Consider the following 21,941-nt stretch of genomic DNA (forward strand, 5'->3'; position numbering starts at 1 on the left):
CGTACACAATGCTCATGATGCAAATATGTATCTTTTAATATTGTTTGTAGGTGCACGTATTGTGGTTTTGCATTCTTTTACAGCTTTGTTGTATTTTGTTTTTTGCAAGCTACTCAGAGTCACATTGGCTGAGCTGGGTCAGCCACATAAATGTTTTAAACAAATAAACAAGTAAATAATACGTCGATGTGCATATTTAACATTTCAATCAATTGAAAATCCTGGGAAAATATCTTAGTCAAATAAAACGCAGCATTAAAAAAAACCTTGAGATATAACTATGTTATGCTTTTTTTAAATTCTTGTATTTTATTTTGCTTTTCAAGGTAAATAGACAAGCTTAGGGGGAAAGATCTGAGCAGAAAAATATATTTTCAATTATTGGCAGATGTCATCAGTGTTGACAGTCTGCCAGATCTCTACAAGGGTATTATTCCGTATAATGGGTGTCACAGTGGAGAATGCCTCCTCCTCACCTCTGCCAAATGATCATCAGGATGTTGCAGACAAATAAGCAAAGTATTGAAGAACAGCGCACAAGGAGGTCTCAATGGGAGAAGGCAGGAGGTGGTTCTTAGACACCCTCAAGTAATATTTTCAGGAAATGGAGGTCTCGTGGGAGGATACTTAAACTCTGCCCCATTCCCTCCCTCTCTCTGCCTTTTTTTTACTAGCAGAACTCTAGTACTGGAAGTGAGCCCAGCTGAACGAAAAAAAATTGGTTGAAGCAACAAAGCACAAGGAAGGGAAGCTGCGGAAAGGACAAGATGTATATCTCTTCCCTAGTTTGCTGACTGGGGAATTTTGGAAGTCCACACATCCTCAAGCTGCCAAGGTTGTCCCAAAGGTGCTTTCTCAAGAGGCAACTGGACTTTCTGGTTTTTCTTTGAAGACGTTTCCCTTCTCATTGAAGAAGCTTCTTCAGCTCCTGAGAACTCCTGAGAGCTGAAGAAGCTTCTTGGATAAGAAGCAAAACGTCTTCAAAGAAAAACCAGAAAGTCCAGTTGCCTCTTGAAAAAGCACCTTTGGGACAGCCATGACCTGGATGACTGAGAATCCCCATAGACATTTGCCAAGGTGAGAAACACTATCCTAGAATAAGGGAGATGCAAGAAGCCAATAGCATGGCCGTCTTCCGGAGACTCAGACATGTGCATCAGGGACCGTTTCATAGAAAGCGGGATATCTTCTAAATCTCTGACTTAAGTTACAGGCCAGAATAACCTGAGGGAAGAGAGGACAGGAGAGGGAAAGAATAAAGAGGAAAGGAGAGGAAGATTGGGAGAGATAGGAAGAGGAGGAGAGAGGTTATGAAGTGGAAGAGGTAGAGAGGAGTAGGGGAAAGGAAGGGGAACAAGGAAAGGGAAAGGAGAAGAGGAGAAGAAAGCAGAGGAGGGAGGGAGGGAGAAAAGGAAAGGAAAGTAGGGTGGTGGTAAAACAAAATAGGCATATGGGATGGTGTTCTGACCCCCCTCCCTCTACACACACCAAAGCACGCCGAGACAAAGATACTTCAAGGATTTATTAACACACAGACTAGCCCTAGGCAGCAATCCAGCATAGACTAGATGTTGGCAGCAATCCAGCACAGACTAACCTTGGCAGCAATCCAGCCTGCCAAGCTAGCCACGAGAGTTCTCCAGATCTCGGAAATACGTTGACTCCCGCAACGGGCGTGTGGACAATCATTCCTTTTAAAGTCTTGAGAAGAGCTTAATTACCACCAGCTGGGTGCAATTATCTCCTGTAACTGTGTAACTGTTCCTTACACCTATTAGCTCTCCGTTGCCGGGCATCCAGGACCAACTCCCTTGTCTCCTCTCCACTGCTCCAATGCATGACGTCAGGATCACACTCCCTTGTATCCTCCCCACTGGTCCAAGGCTCAGGCACCTCCTGGTGGCCAACCAGTCTCTCTGCACCCTGCTTGGAGTCGGAACCCTGTCCAGAGCCTCCACATCCTCCAGAGCCGACTCATAGGGCCCCTCGCTGTCGGAGTCTGGTGGCAGCTCCAACAGCTCCTGCTGGGCCACAACAGGATGGTAAGCAAAGCAATCCCAAACATATTTTAATTTTTTATGTGGAAAAATTAATGTTTAAAAGTGTTAAAATGTGATATGAATAATAACTAAGGGAATGTATACTTGTAAATCTGTGTTTATAAATAAAAAAACTTTTAAAAAAAGTTACAGGCCAGAATAACCTGAAATTCCGGCACTTAGAAACAAACTAGAAGTGCTTTCAAAGATCTGGAGAACAGCAGACAAGGTCTTTCAACTTAGCGACTGACATTGCAAGCCATAGTAATAGATGAAAGAGGCTGGGTGGGGGGGAGCTAATGTCTTTAAAATAAAATTCGTGAGTAAGAGAACAGGCAGCCAGGCATCAAGAGGACAAACACATAGCCCAACTGAAGATGATGTTTCTTTCTTGCCACCCTCAGCAATAATAAATCCTTCAAGCCGAAGAGAAGAGAGCCAGGGAAAAGAGAAGAGCCAATGCTTCAAAAACCAAAGGTCAAAAGCATTCTAAATTGCCATGTGAATAATTAAGGATTGTAGTGTAAGAGGGAAGCGAGCCTCTTTTTTTAGAATAGCTTTGAACTTCACTAATTAAAACAGAACAAAAAAAAAAAAAAAGCAAAGCTCTTAAGTCAGAATGTAAAGCAAATCGCACAGAATGAAATACAGGTAATTCTCATCTCACGACCGCAACGGAAATCAAAACTTCTGTTGCTAAGCGAGACAGTGGTTAAGTGAGTTTTCCCCCTTTCTTGCTACAGTTGCTAAGTGAATCACTGCAATTGATAAGTTGAGTGAATTGTTGAGTGAATCTGGCTTCCCCATTGATTCTGCTAGTGAGAAGGTCACATGACTCTGAGTGATTGGAGAGGAGAAACTATTTTCTTTTTTTCATGCCTTGTATGATTTATTTATCCTATATCCTCACTTTTTTCAGGCTAAACAGCCCCAAACAATGATCTTATCTTTTCTCATAAGAAATGCATTCATTCTTCATATTTCCCAACTCTATTGCATCATTTTTCAAATGCAGCAACCAGAACAGTGCACGGGATTGCAGATGTGATGTACTATATATTTGTATAGTGATATTATTGTGCTGGCAGTTTTATTTTCAGCCCTTTTCTTAACATTCTCCAATGCGGCATCTTCCTTTTTCATTGCTGTCACATCTTGAGTCAACATCTTCACTTAGTTACCTGCTATTACCTGAACATCTCTTTCTTGGTTAGTTACAGACAGTGAAGAGCCAGACAGCGTATATTTGTATTTGCTAAGATTTCTTGCCCAAATATTTATTATTTTGCATTTTCTTAAATTGAATCACATTAGCCATTTGATTGGCCACCCAGTTTAAAGTGATGGCATCATGCCAGTGCTTGTGATCATTTCCCTCCCTCTTAGCTACAACAGGTTTTCCATTTCCTAAGGTAAACCTTATTAACTTACACAACTTTTGATATTTTAGAAAGCCATGTTGGATTTTCTCTTCCTGGATTTGGTTGACCATTTTTTAAATTATGGAAAATGTTCCAGTCAAATCTCATTCCTGGGGTTTTGAATAACTTCTGTGATTTAGGAAGATGCTCTTGACTTTCCCTTTAATATCTACTCATCATAGCCATAAAAAAAAAGATTTCCCTTTTAGTTGTAATTGTGTTCATATTGGACCATGCTGCTTATTTCCTATTTCCAGTATACTAAAAGATCATAATTTCCTACTGATTCCACAGCTCTATTTTCTTCTATCAAATGGTGATTATCAATTACACTACAATCTATAGGTTAATGATGCTGAACCTTTTCGGCCCAGAGTGCCCAAACCAGAACGCGTGTGCATGTGCGAATGCCGGAGCACCGGAAACCTAAAGACCAGAAGGCTGTTGCACGCATGCCTGTTTTGGGGCCGTTTTAGGCCATTTCCCATACTGTTTTCAGGCCATTTTGGGGTGGTTTTAGGTCATTTTTGGGCTGTTTCTGGCTCAAAAAAAGCCTGAAAACAGCCCCAAAATGGCCTGGTTTGGCAGCATTTTTCGGGCTGTTTTGGGGCCATTTTCTGACGCTCTGGTGCCCGCAAAGACCAGCTGCATGGTGTGCATGTACACACCAGGAACCAGGAGAGCAGCTGGTGATGGTGCACGTGCCCACAGAGAGGGCTGTGCGTGCCACCTCTGGCACGTGTGCCATAGGTTCGCCATCACGGCTATAGGTGATTTTCGACTGGCAGATTTCAAGTCCAACCATTTTAAAGTATAGTTCTTATAGCTTATAAAGTACAGTTATTATAGTAACTTCTCTTTTGCACACAACCCTACTTTCTATCGAAACCATCCATAAGATTTTGATTATATGCTCCTAAAAAAGGAAACCATGGGACAACAGTTTTTTCACAGATTTGAGGGGTGTGTGAAAAGGGAAATGACCTTAGAATCCTTGCACAGCAGAATGTGGCACAGCCTTTACCTCTCCCAGACGGAGCTTCCCAAGAGAGGTCTATCTGCTATGCATTACCAATAGCACTTAGACTTACGTACAGATTTATAGTGCTTTTACAGCCCTCTCTAAGAGTTTTACAGAATCAACACATTGCCCCCAACAATTCGGGTCCTCATTTTACCCACCTCAGAAGGATGGGAGGCTGAGTCAACACTGAGCCTGGTAGGATTTGAACTGCCAAATTGCAGACAGCCAGCAATCAGCAGAATTGCCTGCAGTACTGCATTTTAACCACTGCACCACCACGGCTCCTATTGCATCTGGTGCTGTAAAATGTTAGCCAACAGAAAACCTGGGATTAAAGCAGATGTGGAAAGTTTATCCTGTAGGCAGATGCACCATGTTTAATCCATTTCATTGGAGATTTCATTATAGTTTGTGGAACTTCTACATCTGACCATCCTCTTCACTTAAAGAATAGAATAGAATAACAGAGTTGGAAGGGACCTTGGAGGTCTTCTAGTCCAACCCGCTGCCTAGGCAGGAAAACCTATACCATTTCAGACAAATGGCTATCCAACATCTTCTTAAAGACTTCCAGTGTTGGGGCATTCACAACTTCTGGAGGTAAGCTGTTCCACTGATTAGTTGTTCTAACTGTCAGGAAATTCCTCCTCAGTTCTAAGTTGCTTCTCTTCTTGATTAGTTTCCACCCATTACTTCTTGTTCTACCCTCAGGTGCTTTGAATGTGGTCCTCCAGTACTATCTTCCTCTTTGTGATAATAACACTAATTAGTCCTCATGTACCACTTAAACTGTCTTTTTCCCCTTGTAAGTAAGGGTCATGTTTGCAATATGTTCCTACCAGCCTTCGCGTGCTGTTTCAACAATGCAGCTGTCTTGTAATTTATGGTACAGATAATTTAGGCTCAGATAATGTGTCACAGAAAAATTTCATACATATGTGCACACATAGGCTGTGATCAAGAAATGGTTGTTTTTGCAAAAGAGGCTGCATTAAAATCCAGAGGAAGACACTGATCCTCCAGTAAAATCATTTTTGCTGAAATTTACCATTTCGGGAAGCAAATGGGGAGTCATTCAATGGAGTGCTATGTATTTCGTATCAATCCCTAAGCTTTCAAGACAGTGGATTATGATTTTGCAAAATACAGACCTCAAAGAATTGAGGATGGTGTTCTGCAAAGAAATATTGCTTTGTTTCAGAAAATTCTTAAAGGTAAAACCAAAACCAGAAGTTTTCCTTTTAGGTTTGATGGATAAAGAACTTAAAAGAAAGTTCAAAATTTTTTATATAGTTTACTTTACTTTATTTTATTTCCATTGCACCTTGTACAACGAAATTAAATACCAACTTCAGTGTACATTATAACTATAAAAATAAAACACAAACACACATCCTTCACATTCTACACAATGTATGTATGTATGTATGTATGTATGTATGTATGTATGTATGTATGTATGTATGTATGTATGTATCGGGTGGGTTTCAACAGGTTCACTGCGGTCCCCGCGAACCGGTTGGTCGGCGAACCCGGAAGTAAGTAACTTCCGGGAACAGCGAAGGGCCCACCCGCCCACCCTCTTTACCTGGTTTTGACAAGTTCTGCGCTTCCACGCATGCGCAGGACGCATACAGCGCCTGCGCGATCCTCCAGGAGCAGCTGGAGCATCGCACAGACGCTAGTACACATGCGTGCACTGCGCGCGTGCACAAGGACGCCGCCGGCCCCGTTCCAACCGAACCGGTTGGAACGGGGCGAGAAACCCACCCCTGGTATGTATGTATAAAAGCCCTCGACTTACAACAATTCATCAGAAATTTCCACTGCTAAGCAAATTGTTAACTGAGTTTTGCCCCATTTTATGACTTTTCTTGCCACAGTTGTTAAATAATTATTGCAGTTGTTAAGTAACATGGTTGCTAAATAAAAGGAATGACTCTGCTTCTCCACGATACTATAACCATCATAAATACATGCCAGTTGCCAAGCATCTGAATTTTGATCATGTGATACTTATGGGGATGCTGCAATGGTTTAAGTGGGGGAAATGGTCATAGGTCACTTTATTCAGTGCTGAAAAAAGGTCACTAAACAAATGATTGTAAGTCAAGAACTATATTGACTGTGGTGATAATCTTATAGGCACAAAGGTGGAAACATACACTAATTCCCACAATGGAAGAATGGATGGTAAATGTGATGGAGTTAGGGGAGATGGTGAAACTGACTAATTGAAATAAAATAATTTATCCAGTTTTATTTCTACGGACTTGGAAACCACTTCTGGACTTTTTACTTGAAACTGAAAACAATGAAATTTTATTTTAGGCTTGGAATGATTTTGTAATTATATAAATGGCTTGAAATGTTGTGAAGTATACAGCAAAAGGCTGAAGTTTTATTACTTTTGAAATCTACTGCACTGAAGAAAGTCAGAAATCATTATTCTTTTCCTTCTTTTTGCACTTTTTTCTTTTATTTTTCTAACATTTGTTTCTTTTATATTTTTAATCTTATAATGAAATTTAATAAACATATATTTTTAAAAAGAAAATGACATATTGTAAGTGTACCCTCATAATACTGTTAATAGGTAGGTTATAGAAAAAGAAGTCCAATACTTTCCTTAGAAAGTGTCCATGTGGATGTCAACCCTGAAGTGAATTTGGCTGAGGCCACCTTGGAGGCTTCAGGGTTGGCACAAGGGAGAAGGAGGCACAGGGAGGGAGGAAATGGGTAGCTGGGTTTTTGTAGTCAAAACAAAGTTTTTCTCTTGGAACCAAGGACATTCCAACAGGTGGTTGGGGAAAGGAGGAATGGAGTAACTAAGCAACCTGCCAGCTCCTCGATTGGACAATATGACTGATGATTTGGGGGAAGGGGGAACTTTTTAATTAGGTGAAAACCGTGGGAACTTTCAGAGCCAGTTTTCACCACTTGTGGTGGTGAAAGTATAAAGTATCCAATAAATTGTTCCTTGAGGAACCTACCTGCCTCAGAGTTCTGCTTTCATTGGGTGCATTACGCTGACAGTGGATCTTTAACTAGCACGTCAGGAGCTAAATTAGCAATCCAGCATTGCCTCTGGCTCATGAGCTAAACTGGGATAGGGGGGAATGTCTTTTTAGCAAAACTCTGGTTATTCAAGTATTGCAAAGAGAATAGCTTTCTGATACTTTTTTTTTGGTTCACATTTGTTCTTGATTAGCAGGAAGAAAAACAAGTGGTGATATGCCACTATTTTATTTTTTTAACAGAAGTTCCCAGCATGTTATCCTCACCCTCCTTAATTTAGAGACATTATGTCCCATGTTACTCCTTCTTTTACAAGGGGACAACAAAATGAGTTGTTTTATGCTGGAACATAACTGAACAAAACAACAGCAGATGTTCCAATTATCCTTGGAATATTGTTAGATGCTTCCTTAGCTTCAGCTTTGACTTCTCCAAATGCCACTTCCACAGAACACAAGATCACATTCAAGTCTTATTTTACACTTGTGTCAACGTTCAAATCTTTTCAAGGGTAGTGTTACCATCGGCAACATTCATAGCCAACATATTGGCTGAGACATTGCAAAAAATAAACCACTGACTACTTATATGCAAATATGCCTAAGACCATTGTGTAAAATCACAGCTTTACTTAGCTTTAAACTCAGTTGCCTTTAGTTTAACAAGCGCCCAAATCAGAAGGAGGTTAGTTCAAGGGAGCAAAAGCTGTGGTTTTACACAATGGTATTTTAAAAAGGTCTAAGATTTGTCGTTTAAAACTCCTAAATGTCAGCTTGATTGCTAATTACCACATTCCCTAAACTCCCACCGATTTTATTATTGTCAAATTTTAAAGCCAAGTTGTACTGGGGTTTTTTGGGGGGGAGTGGAATTAAGCATATTATAAGAACCAATTCATTTGTTTAATTAGCTTTATTTTGCTGTTATTTTTAAAGATTGCTTTAAAGGAGAAATGAATTTAGAGCAACAAGAAAATTCAGAAATGTAGATTGTTCGACATTAGGCTATTGCTAAAAGGAAATTTTTACCAATTGTCTTCCGCAATAATGCTATTTATTGTTAAAATCATTTCACACTTTACATATTCTACAATGCAGAGTATCACCGTTTACTCTGGCAAAATTGTTTCTGTAAAACTCATTTCTTGGCATTTTTATAAATTTCCTGAAAGGGTTTGATTATGTCTGAAAGGTGGCATTTCTATGCAAGACCTATGTGCTCACTCACATTTTGTTCTAATAATGAATGATGAAGGAGAAGCCTTCAGAAACAGGTTCTTATTATTCTTTTGTAAGGTTTCTGCCTCTCTCTTCTCCCTCTGCTGAGACAGAACTACAGCGCTGGTGATGCCGGTCAATATATAGTTGTTTAACTTTCATCAGATTGTAATGGTCCAATCAGCTGCTTTTATCAAGAATGACAGACAACATGAACTGAACGTGGCTTAAAGCTTTCACCCATCATCCCCGTCTCATTCTTTGAAATACTTTTGCAGCCAGCTGCATGAAGAAACCCAAATTGGGCCTACAAAACTCATCGTTAACCTATGGCATGCATGTTAAAAGTGACATGCCATGACATTTTGGGTAACATACCAGCATTCACCAACACCCCACAACTATTCTCGACATTTTTGAGTGACTTTTAGAAGCTACAGAGGCTGCCCAAGGTTGGAGTGTGTTCTTCTGTAGCTGCTGGATCCATCCAGAACTCCCATGATATATTGATAGATAGTAGAAATACACCGAAGGGAGGAGCAGAGGGAAAGAAGAAAGAGGGGTAGAGAGGGTGGGAGAAAGGATTGGAGGGAGGGTGAGAAGGAAGGGAGGGAGTGTATTGGGAGAGAGGAGTGATAGAGGGGGAGGGGAAGTAGGGTAGAGGGGAATGTTGGAGGGAAGAAAGGAAAGTTGGAGGGGGGCGAAAGAAAGGGTGTATGGAGGGTCGAAGTGGTATATTGGGTTTGTATTTTGGGGGGTATTGTTGACAAGAATGGATGTGTTTATTGTTCAATGTTGTATGGCCCCGGTTATGCACAGTATATATGTGACTGTACGAAATGAAAAATGAAAATAAAACACATTTACACAAACAGAACTCCCATGAGAGGGCTGTATTCTCATGTGGCCTCATGTGGCCCTCTAAAACTGAATTAGTTTTGCTCATAACAAGTAACATGCCACCAGACTGAAGTTAGGTATTTTCCAAATTTGTGACACACTGAGTCAGTGGTGGGTTTCAAAAAAGTTTGGAACCTCTTCTGTAGGTGTGGCCTGCTTTCCGGGTCCACTGGTGGAACCACTTCTAACCGGTTCGGTAGATTTGACAAACCGGTTCTACCGAATAGGTGCGAACTGGTAGGAACCCACCTCTGCACTGAGTCCAAATGGTTTGCCATTACTGGATTACAGTAAAGGTCATTTCATGAACAAATTAAACATGGATAAATTTATCAGGGAATTTTTTTTTTTGGGGGGGGGGTGTTCAGTTTCTCCTTAGGTTTTTACAAGATTCCCAAATTTTGCAAACCCTTAAAATGATAAATGAGATTGTGCAAACACACACCCCATTAATAAAACTAATGATTTCATTAGACTTGGACAAGAAATAAATATACTTTAGTAATTACTTTTTAATCTATGATATCAAATGAAAAAAATAACAGATCCTTACATCTTTTTTCTATGACTTGTTTCCAAATGTTAGATTAGCTTTCTGTCTTTTGCACTTTTGTCAGAGATCCTTTTTTAAATTACAAACACCAACAATAACAGAGGGTAATTCTTCTCCAATAACAAAACACATGTGAAATGTTTTTTTTTCCCCTTTTAGATAAGTTTACTTTTATTAGTGGTGTTAGGTAAGCTCCCCTTTGGGAGAGCGAGTACATTCAGAGAAGAGTTGTGAGAGTTGTGTTGGAGAACACACAAACCAGCATACAAAGACACTGCAGTTTAAATAGGCTTTTACTTTCGTGGAAATAGAGGTATCAGAGTCCATCAAACAGTCCAAGTCATACACAGATAATTCAGTCAGTCATCAATGTCTTTCAGTTAAGGGATAATCCAAATAACATAGTCCAATATCATATAATCAGTTCAGAAATCAAAGTTTGCTAGCAGTTGCAAAACTTACAATAGCTCACGGCACTCAGATCAGATCAGCCCAACATCTATCGAACAGAGAGAGCTAACAGTCATTCTGGCTCCCTCTTATGGCCGATTGAGGAAAACAGCAACCAATCACATTTTACAGTATGATTTAAAGAAACGGTTACAGCATTGTTACATCATTTATATATTGCCAACCCAACCGTTAGAATTATATTCCTAACAAGTGTTATTGACAGCTTGGTCATATTTAACTTCAGTGACACTACCAACAGTAGGTATTTATTTTTGATTGACTGAGCTCTTGCCCTGGAGAATTGGCATAATCAAGATAGGAGTGGTGCAGGGGCCTAGAGGCAAAGCTCTCGCCTCACAATCAGGAGTTCGTTCCTAGGTAGAGGCAGATATTTCTCTCTCTGAGCACAATGAGAATACATCTGCTGAACAAAACTCTGCATTGATGACAGGAAGGGCATCTGGCCATTAAACACTCTGCTAGTTCCATTCAGTTGCCCAGACTCCACCCTGCAGGGGATTATGGGGTCGTTAAAAGCCGATGATGAAGAGGAATAACCTCATGGGACACCAGCCAAGGTCATTATTTCAGAGTAGAATCAGTGAGTGACCACACTTCTTCGAGTCAGTCGTCCCACCTGTCAGCCTTGTTGGGCAGAGCAGACAAAACACAGCCAGATAAACTAATTTTATTTCATTAGTAGAATCTTGCAAGTCTCAAAACTACAATTCTCTCTGTTTCATAACTTAGGACAGTCACTCCTGAATCTCTTGTTTCACCTATTATACAGCTGTAGGTTATGCTCCTTTTTATCTCACTGTCCCCTAAGTAACATCTCTTAGCCTGGTCTCCATAGGTCATTCCCACATACCATTACACCACTTCAATTGTAATTATATACAAAGAAAAATACTATCCTGTTCCCTTAACTGAAAAAGCTCGACTTGTTTCAGATACTGAACCAAACATTAAAGAGACCCTCTGTGCCAGGGGTGTCAAATTTGTTTTCATTGAGGGTCACATCAGGGTTGTGTTTGACCTCAGGGGGTCTGGGTGGGCGTCAGCAGGGTTGACGTGGCCAGCTTGACATCACTCATGTTGGGGGCACCTGTGGTGGCCTGGGCACTCTGCCAGAGAAAACAGGTTCCCAAACTCCGTTTTGGATTGCGACGGCCTACTGCAAACCTCTGCCAGAGAAAATGGAGCTCCATTTTCGCTGGCAGATGAATCACGGGCCAGTCCTTCGCTGTTTCCAGGGTGGGCCCGCAGGCCAGATCTAAGAACCCTGCAGGCCAGATCCAGCTCCCGGGCCAGATCCAGCTCCCGGGCCTAAGCAATAGGCTCCTGGAAATTTTCCATTCTGAAAATGGTTCAAGCCATTTAGAGGTTCTCAAACTTTCGTGTTTCCAAACATAATTAATTTTGTTGACATCTCCACAACTACAGCTTATCAATATTACCACAATATTACCAGCTGATCAATAGCAATAGCAGTTAGACTTATATACCGCTTCATAGGGCTTTCAGCCCTCTCTCAGAGTCAGCATATTGCCCCCAACAACAATCCGGGTCCTCATTTCACCCACCTCGGAAGGATGGAAGGTTGAGTCAACCTTGAGCTGGTGAGATTTGAACTGCTGAACTGCAGATAGCAGTCAGCTGAAGTGGCCTGCAGTACTGCACTCTAACCACTGTGCCACCTCGGCTCAGAAGTCATTAATGAGCACGGCCTTGGTAAATTTAAGATGATTCCTTCCAAAATGGGAACAATTAATAGGAAACATATACAGACAGAATCAAGTGTATATTTCCCAAACACAGGGATCTTTTGAAGGTTTATTAAGAAGAAAGGAGAAAAATTATATGAATTCCAACAACTCAAATATTGTATAGGTAGCCCTCGACTTTCAATAGTTCATCTAGTGACCGTTCAAAGTTACAACAGCACTGGAAAAAAGTGACATGACCGTTTTTCATGCTTATGACTGTTGCAGCTTCCCTGTGGTCATGTGATCAAAATTCAGATGCTTTGCAACTGTCTCATATTATGATTGCAGTGTCCCATGCAATAACCTTCTGTGACCTTTTGATGAGCAAAGTCAATGGGGAAGCCAGATTCACTTAACAACCATGTTACTAACTTAATAAGTTTGATGATTCACTTAACAACTGTGGCAAGAAAGGTCATAAAATGGAGGAAAAGCCATTTAACAAAGGTCTCACTTAGCAACAAAAATTTTGGACTCAAACGGTTGCAGGAACTGGGTATATCTAGTTTAATAGAAAGAAGGACTAGGGGAGACATGATAGCAGTGTTCCAATATCTTAGGGGTTGCCACAAAGAAGAGGGAGTCAAACTACTCTCCAAAGCACCTGAGGGTAGAACAAGAAGCAATGGGGGGAAACTAATCAAGGAGAAAAGCAACTTAGAACTGAGAAGAAATTTCCTGACAGTTAGAACAATTAATCAGTGGAACAGTTTGCCTCCAGAAGTTGTGAATGCCCCAACACTGGAAGTCTTTTAGAAGATGTTGGATAGCCATTTGTCTGAAATGGGTTTCCTGCCTAGGCAGGGAGATGGACTAGAAGACCTCCATGGTCCCTTCAAACTCTGCTATTGTATTGTATTGTATTGGATTGGATTGTAAATGCAGTTGTAAGTCAAGGACTACTTGTATATAAATGTAATAAATAAACAAATTACAGCATCCCCAAGTGCAAATGCAGGAGGAAAGGACTATTTGACTAAGAACCAAAAAATAATGAAAGACATTTTAATCCCAGGTGCTACTTTATAACCCCTGAGATTTGCTAGTTTTGACCCACAGTTTGGGACCACCTGTTTTCTATGTAATACCCCAACTTGAATTTAACTTAAAAAAAAAACCTTTATAAGGCTTTGTAAGAAATTACCTGATTCACTTGAATGAAACATGTATTGTAGGAAAATTTGAAAACCCACAACACAAACCTGTATTTATTTTTCATTTTAGCAAAACACTTTGTAAGACTATCTTTTCGTTATGGAAAAGTTCACGTGAAGCTTTTCCATTCCTTCTAAGATGGCAGTTTGTTGTTTCCATGCTAAGGGAAACAACAGCCCTGATGTATGAAAGAATCAACTAAAACTTTACACACAAATGAATTGAAATACAGATGAATTAGACCTTTAGTGTGGTAATAATTACAGTGATTAACAGAACAACTCAGCTGTTATTAAAGTGTGGGGGAGAAACAACCTATTACCAACATGTTTAAAGAAAAACAGTTTTTCTTATTAAAGAAAAATAATGATTAATATCGGTCATGTTTTTCCAAAATATGCAATAAAAGAAAACGAAGAAATGTCTACCATGTAGGGTGACTCCTTGAAATTAAATGACAAAAATCACCTCTTCCCCCGAATCACACACTACCTTACACCCTGAAGGATAAATAAAATATTGTGGCATTTCTCTGGCATTACAAAGAACTAAAGGTACGTTTTAATTTTGTGAGAGGAAAGGTCTGCAGAAAAATAACTGTATGGATGAGACGTCTGGATATAAAAGTATTTTCTTCAAACCCATAAAATATAGAATCACCCAAAAGTGGGTAGAAGAAGAAACTCTTGAAATAAAATATGAAGAGAGAGAGAGAGAACATGGAGAATTATGTGGTGTTGTTTTCTTTGAACAGTGTAGTGTCATGTTCTTCATGTTGGAACTGCAAATTCTTATTCAACAAAGGAAGGATTAGCAGCAATCTCTGTCAAATGTCAAATTTAAAGCCCAAGCAAATGCCCAGTTAAACAGTATTGATGACTACAAGTACTTAATTCTGCTCACTGATGCAGTTGACTGGTAGAGTAAAATTAAATGGGGTGATGGTGGGGAAATGGTGTAAGTTTAAAATACAAGTTTAATTACTAGTGTGCTTGGGTTTGTTTTCGCAAAATCTCCCAAATCCAATGTCCTCAAAATATGTTTGACTATAACAAACATTATATCCAGGCAATGTAGAGGGTGGCATGTATAAGCGCACTAATGTACCTATCGTCCCTGTCATTGTATTTTTATGTTGTTCCTGTTTTCGTTTCTGTTTGACAAATTGCAATGAATAAATGTGTACATGGTATCTGAAGATGGAGTGCAGCACATTGGAGTGCGAATTTAGGCAAGGCTGATCTTTTGGAAATGTAGAATGAGAACAGGAAACAGGAGCTAACTCCAAAAGTAAAAGGGGTTCAAATCTATTTTTATTTGCAATGCTAAGATTAGATAGCTGATGTACAATCATAGAAAATTTCACATACATATAATGTATTCTTACCATTCCTCATAATATATCAAACTGTCTTCAGGATCCTTGTTATTTCACTGTGTTAAGAAAATTCCAAGCTGTGAATATTCGGAGAGCGCATGAGCCCCTTTTTCCAAAAGAACAATGCAGAAGCCTGCACGGACTATAGAAGTCAGCGAGCACTTTATTTATTTTTTTATTTAACTGTGCATCTATAGAATTAATAGTTCATCCTTCACATCTTTGGGACTTCTGCCTGTGGTTAAAAGATATACCTACAAACTCTTCTTTTCCTGTACGTCATTTTCTTCATCTTGCCTTTTAAAACATAAAAGCTTTCCTAGGTGGTGTTTTAAGTCAAACTGTATGCCATTTGCCAAGTAAACAGTTTCTAAAGTTGTATCGTTAAATCTATTTTCCACATTACCAAATATTACTGTACATATAAACAATGCAATTATTTTTTTCTGATAATTAAACAAGATAATAGGTACTATAATCTAATTTTGTTGTTCTATGTGTAATACCATGAAGTGGGTGTGTGTAGCAGTGCCTCAGATAGAAAGTTCATACAGAGAGTGGTAAGGACAGTTGAGAAGATTATAGGAAGCTTGCTCCCTGTTATTCAAGATACTGCTTATAAGCGTTATGTGCTTAGAGCTCGAAGCATTGTTAGAGTTCCCACAAACCCACTTCATGATCTATTTCTGTTTCTTCTCTCTGGGAGGAGTTTCAAAGTATCTATGGTAGGACTACCAGATTCTGTAACAGCTTTGTTCATAATGCCATTCATCTTGTAAACTCGCAGGATTCTTTTTTTTTTTCACCATGTGAACTAGACTGTGAGATTTCTCTGTCTCATATATATGTGTGCATGTGGGTATATGCATAATAGTTAGCTTTTGAGAGCTGAATGCAGTGAAATTTCATTTTAATGTATGCTGATTACTGTACATTTAAAGTGACAGCAAAGTTTCTATTCTATTCTATTCACAGTGCCAGCACAATCTGTATTTAACATTGTGGTGCATGCGTGTACTCAATGAACTGCAAACCACTGTCCAAAGTATTGCAGAACACAAGCTACTAACTTAAATTGTTGGGAACAATATGCTGACTCTGTAAACCATCCAGAGAGAGTGTTGTAAGTCTAAAATTTTATTGCTATTGTTATTCCTATTCTTTGCATTATATCTATCAATATTTGCTGTATTAGCTTTTTATATTTTAAGAATAATAGAATGATATATGCAATACTTTAAGGGTTTAGCATTGTTAAACAGATTAGAACAATTTAATGGAATGATGTTGTTTGATCTCAATATATAGAATATTCTGTTTAAAATGTAGAAATAATAATTGGAATTGAACTATTGATGCAAAATGATGTTGTATGTATGAATCCAATACTTAGAATAACTCATTTTAAATTAAGGAATAATAATTACAGTTGAATAATTGATATATAATGATAATAATGTACTTATGTTTATCTAATGAATAATTTGTGATTCGATACATAATTGTAAGTGGTGACCATGGAAAGACACATAAAATCTTGTAACCAAGCAACACGCTATATGAAATGGAAGAAGGTTGTATGTGTTTTATGTCTTTGGTATGTATGTATGTATGTATGTATGTATGTATGTATGTATGTATGTATGTATGTATGTATGTATTAAGTGTTACAACCCCTGGTATGCCCAAATATGGGAGGAAACCCACTGCTTCCACTCTCTGCTCGTCACAAGAGACCATCCAGACAGAAACCCAATACTTTTACTGTTGCCTTTGTTACATTTCTGTTGTATTTGTGCTGATAAATAAATAAAGGGAGACTAGTATAGATCTATTTCAAGCTATTTAGCTCTCATCAGCTAGCCATACCCTTACTGGGATTAGAACCTGTGCTGTATTATATCTTAGACAGATGTGTTAACCATTAAGCCACAAGGTCCTTCTCCGTTATCAGCTGAGCCAGGGAGATAGGTATGTATTAAGTGTTACAACCCCTGGTATGCCCAAATATGGGAGGAAGCCCACTGCTTCCACTCTCTGTCCATCGGCTTGTCACAAGAGACCATCCAGACAGAAACCCAATATTTTTACTGTTGCCTTTGTTACATATATATATATATTACATACATACATGCATGCATGCATGCATACATACATACATACATACATACATACATACATATAAATTTGCTGTATTATAAATCACAATCGGGGAAAAATATTTACTTATTTAACTTCATGTACCCTCTGAAACTGTCTCAGGGACCTCAAGGGGGTTTCTGAGACAACACTTTGAGAACTGGTGCCATAAAGCAGTAATAACCCTCCTCTAAAACAATTGGTTTAGTAATTTCAGAATAAGCTTAGAATTTGGTGGTTAAGGTGTTGAATATTTGGTAATGATGTAACAACTGGATTAAAACTAGAGAGTCCAGAGTACACTCAGCCATAAAGCTCATCTGGATAACACATCTGACAGTGTAACTTATTTCACAGCATTGTTGCAATGCTGATTTTGAGGACCATGATTGGATGGAGGTGGTAAAGAGTCATGTACACTTCTCTAAGGGTCTAGAGTGGTGGCAGATATAAACTTAGTAAGCACCCCCTGCCCCCCCAAAAAAACCCCCATAAAGATATGGGTAGTTCTTGACTTATAAGCAGTTACTTGGAAAACGTTTGAAATTGACACCTATCCACAAAAAGGGAGCCAATTCTAAAATTTCTACAGTGCCCTCACTCTACGGTCATGTGACCATACTTTAAGCCAAGAGTGAGCAACTCATTTATGACCTGTGGACTTCAACTCCCAGAATTCTTGAACCAGCTGGCTCAGGAATTCTGGGAATTGAAGTCCACAGGTCATAAAGGGGGCATGGTTGCCCATCCCTGCTTTGGGACTGCATTTATGATCATTTGCAGCACCATATGTCTATATTTTACTATGATTTTCCCAAAAAACGGAGGTCCCCTTAACAACCAGGGCATTTGGGCATTTGTTTTATGACACTGCATTTGTACAGGTGGCAGGTAACCACGCAGTGCAGAGAAACCCATTATCTGTTTTATCTCCTCACTATTTGACCGATTAGGAGAGATTGACAAATTAGAAGGCGAATTATTCTCAAATTTGTGATTAAAAATTTGTAATCTTACATGTTACCATATTTTTAGTTCATTAAATCATTTTTTGTCTTTGCTTATGTGAAATTATTTTATTAACTCTGTTTATGTGCTGTGTCTATTTTTTTCTCTCTGTTTAATTAGTTCTAGTTTCTCTCTATTTTAAACAGGTAGGAAGCTTCAGGGACTGCAAAGGGCAGAAAAGAATGGCAATTTTCCATTTCTGAACATTTAACTTCTTCTAAAATTCAAATCAATTTGCTCAAAGTAAACAAGGCACGTGCAAACTCACCACTAAGTGTAATAAATAAGGATTTGAGCTAGAGATACAAAGTTATGTGTCCTTATGACCTGGAAGAGCTAACAACAACAACTGAACAGATCCCCAGCTTTGCTGCAGTCCGAACTGCCAACATTAAAGTGAAAACAAAGATGGACTAGGTTTTATCTTTTTAATAAATACAACATTTGCTCTCATTCTGACAGCCAAAAACACTAAAAGCTAGGCCTAGTATAAAAGTAGAAGTCCCAACAGAGCTTCTGGAGGAAAAAATATCAAGCACCATTTAAATCTACTTGCAACAAAATGTCTTCATGTAGGACAAAACAAAAACAGTTCTTCAAGAAAAATATCTCACCTTTGGGAAGGCGGACTAGGGGTAAATATGGTTAATACAAGGCTGTGTCAATGTATCACAAAGCTTCACTCATTAACTCGGCAAGCAGACCTCACAGGGAGACAGAAGGTCCATTTATCCATAGATTTGGCTGAGGCAATCAACATTGTGGAAGTCCTTTTGCCTCTGGTGAGGCCTTACTTTTCTTAACTGATATATGAGGTACCGGTAAAGCCTTCACATTGCTAATGTATCTTCATGATGCTTCACCAGAGAATTTTTGCTGGTTATAAATAAGAAATGGGGAAGAAGTATAGAGAACCCGGCTAGTTTTAAAGGAAGCTATAGATACAGAAGGGACGGAAGCGGTGGTGGGTTGCAGGCGGTACGCCCTGGTATGGGCGTACCAGAGCCTATCCGGAACACCAGATACCATTCCAGTACAGTGCTTCAGAGGGCCCACTCACCTGCCCAAGCTCCTTACCGGTCTTTTAAGTCTTTGGCGCTTCCGTGCACGGCGCATCAGCTGAGCAACTGGGGCGTCGCAGAGATGCTAAGATGCATGTGCACGCACACCGTGCACATCCATGGGGACGACGCCAGTCCATTCCAACCGTACTGGTTGGAACGGGATCAGGAACCCACCACTGGACGGAAGGGACATGGTGGCTCAGTGGCTAAGACACTGAGCTTGTTGATCAGAAAGGTCAGCAGCATGGCAGTTTAAATCCCTACCGCCGCATAACAGAGGGAGCTCCCGTTACTTGTCACAGCTTCTGCCAACCTAGCAGTTCAAAAGCACAAAAAAAATGCAAGTACACAAATAGGAACCACCTTTGGTGGTAAGGTAACAGTGTTCTGTGCGCCTTCGGCATTTAGTCATGCCGTCCACATGACCACGGAGACGTCTTCAGACAGCGCTTTGAAATGGAGATGAGCACCGCGCTCTACCTTTACCTTTATAGATAATCTTCAAATAGCCATTTGTAGAAGAACAGCCACTCCTGGACTTACTAATTGCCTTTACATGTCCTTGAATTATGATTGCAATTGAGCCCAGAATTACGGTTATTAAGAGGGCCAACACATGATCGTATCCAGAGGTGGGTTCACATAATTTTACCATCGGTTTGTCGCGCACCAGAAATGTGACCATGCACATGCCTTCTGTGTATGTGCTTGGCATTCCGTGCATGTGCTTTGCTTCCACTCGCAGCTTCCACACATGCGTGCAGCTTAGAAAACAAGGGTAAACAGGATGGCATAGCGCTGGGGCAAGGGGGCTGGCCCAATGGTGAAATTCAATTTTTTTTTACTACCAGTTCTGTGGGCGTGGCTTGGTGGGCATGACAGGGGAAGGATACTGCAAAATCTCCATTCCCACCCCCACTCTTGGGCCAGCCGAACTACTCAAAATTTCCGCTACTGGTTCTCCAGAACCTGTCAGAACCTCCTGAATTTCATCCCTGGGCCCACCCGCTGGTCACCACAACCGGTTCACTCGAACCAGTCTGAACCAGCTAAATACCACCACTGACCATATCTGATTTTACACCCTTTGTTGTGATAGTTGTTAAGCGAACACCCTGATTGTTAAGCAAATACCACGGCTGTTAAGTGAATGTTGTGGTTATTTTTTTTAAAAAACTGTTTTCTTCCATTGGCATTTTTAAACCCTGGAAACTGGCAGAAACCATTGAAAAAACTAAGTCACCACTACAGGATGTTGAAAACAGGGATAAAAAAGAGCCGGTTGGCAGGCACCCAAAATGCAATCACATGATCACAGAATGGGTACATCTGCTGCAATGCTATAAGTGAGATCTGTTGTAACTTTAAATGACCACTAAGGGAGGACTACCTGTATTTCATTTCTAAGAAAAGAATGATTATTTTCCATAGTCTTGTTTTTTTCTCCTAGGCATAGAGAACTAGTAAACAAAAATAATTTTCCCTGGAAGACGACTAGTCATAAACATTTGGAGCTGAAAAAACAGCTGCATTTGAAATGTATTTTAACTGACTCGTTTGCTTTGTCTTCAACTAGCTACCCCATGTAAAGGAAAGTGGGCAGAAAACTTGCTACTTTAACATTAAGACAGACATAAGACATAAGCTATTTTATGCATCTTTTTATATATTTCATTTGGGTCCAATGGAACACTGTAAATCAATAAATGAGCCGTGGTGGCGCAGTGGTGACAGTGCAGTACTGCAGGCTACTTCTGCTGCCTGCCGGCTGCCTGCAATATGACAGTTCAAATCTCACCAGGCTCAAGGTTGACTCAGCCTTCCATCCATCTGAGGTTGGTAAAATGAGGGCCCAGATTGTTGGGGAAAATATGCTGACTCTGTAAACCACTTAGAGAGGGCTATAAAGCCCTGTAAAGCGGTATATAAGTCTAAGCGCTATTGCTACATCATTCTTATTATATTCGCCATGGGATTACAAGGCAAAAGTCATCAGAGAACCCAGATACTCTAACTCCCAGCATAAAAATGGCCAAACTAGAGGTTCTGAGTTTCGTGGAATATATTTTCATGTGTTTTCTCCCAGTAGGCACCGCAGCAAACTCCACCATGGGAAGCAATATACCAACTGCTTTACCACTGATGAAAAATTGCCATCCTGATGTATATCCCTTTGTAAGGCTTTACTCTCCAAAGGAATTACATTCACAGTGTGAACAGCTACCTGATTATTTTGGAAACTGATAATGAAGCAGCTAAGGGAAAGAACCCATTATGAAGGCAAATATCAAACTTGTCTGAGCTTGATGCATCCATTATTACTTTTGCTTCAATTGCTGCAGCATCCGAACCTTTCTGAAAGCTGCTTCTATTAACACGTTTTCTTCTGGAAAGTGTGGGTGTCATACTGTTGGCAAGGCTAAGTTCAAATGCTCTTCAAAAATAAAAATCCAAATGCAAGAAAAGAAGACTAATGGCAGCATGAAGCCCCGAACACATATTTCTTTTATTTATTTATATTTCCTATTTTGCTTGCCCTTTGGAACATTTTACCCCGCCCTCCCAGAGTGAGGCCAGCTCCAACCCTCCTTACCTCCCATTAGAGGTTAGTGTTTTTTATAGTATTGTATACCTATCATTAGGTTTTATACAGTTTTATCTTTAATACCGTAAGTTGCCCAGAGTTCCCATGTTGTAAAACGGGGGGCTAATGAATTTTACAAATATTTAGAAAAATAACCACATTTCTAAACTGCCCATTTCCCTCAGAGAAGGGGTCTATTCTTTCTACAAGGAAGTCCAT

General features: G+C 39.8%; 1 protein-coding gene across 1 annotated transcript in view; it reads right to left on the minus strand.

Annotated features, from left to right (window-relative positions):
* Positions 1-21,941, minus strand: part of FHIT (fragile histidine triad diadenosine triphosphatase) — a 990,173-nt gene that overhangs the window by 898,436 nt on the left and 69,796 nt on the right. The gene's annotated exons all lie outside the window — the stretch shown is intronic.

This window comes from Thamnophis sirtalis, unplaced genomic scaffold (genome assembly GCF_051295495.1).
Source record: "Thamnophis sirtalis isolate CommonGarterSnake01/CBP01778 unplaced genomic scaffold, rThaSir2_p1.2 scaffold_3, whole genome shotgun sequence".
NCBI lineage: Eukaryota > Metazoa > Chordata > Lepidosauria > Squamata > Natricidae > Thamnophis > Thamnophis sirtalis.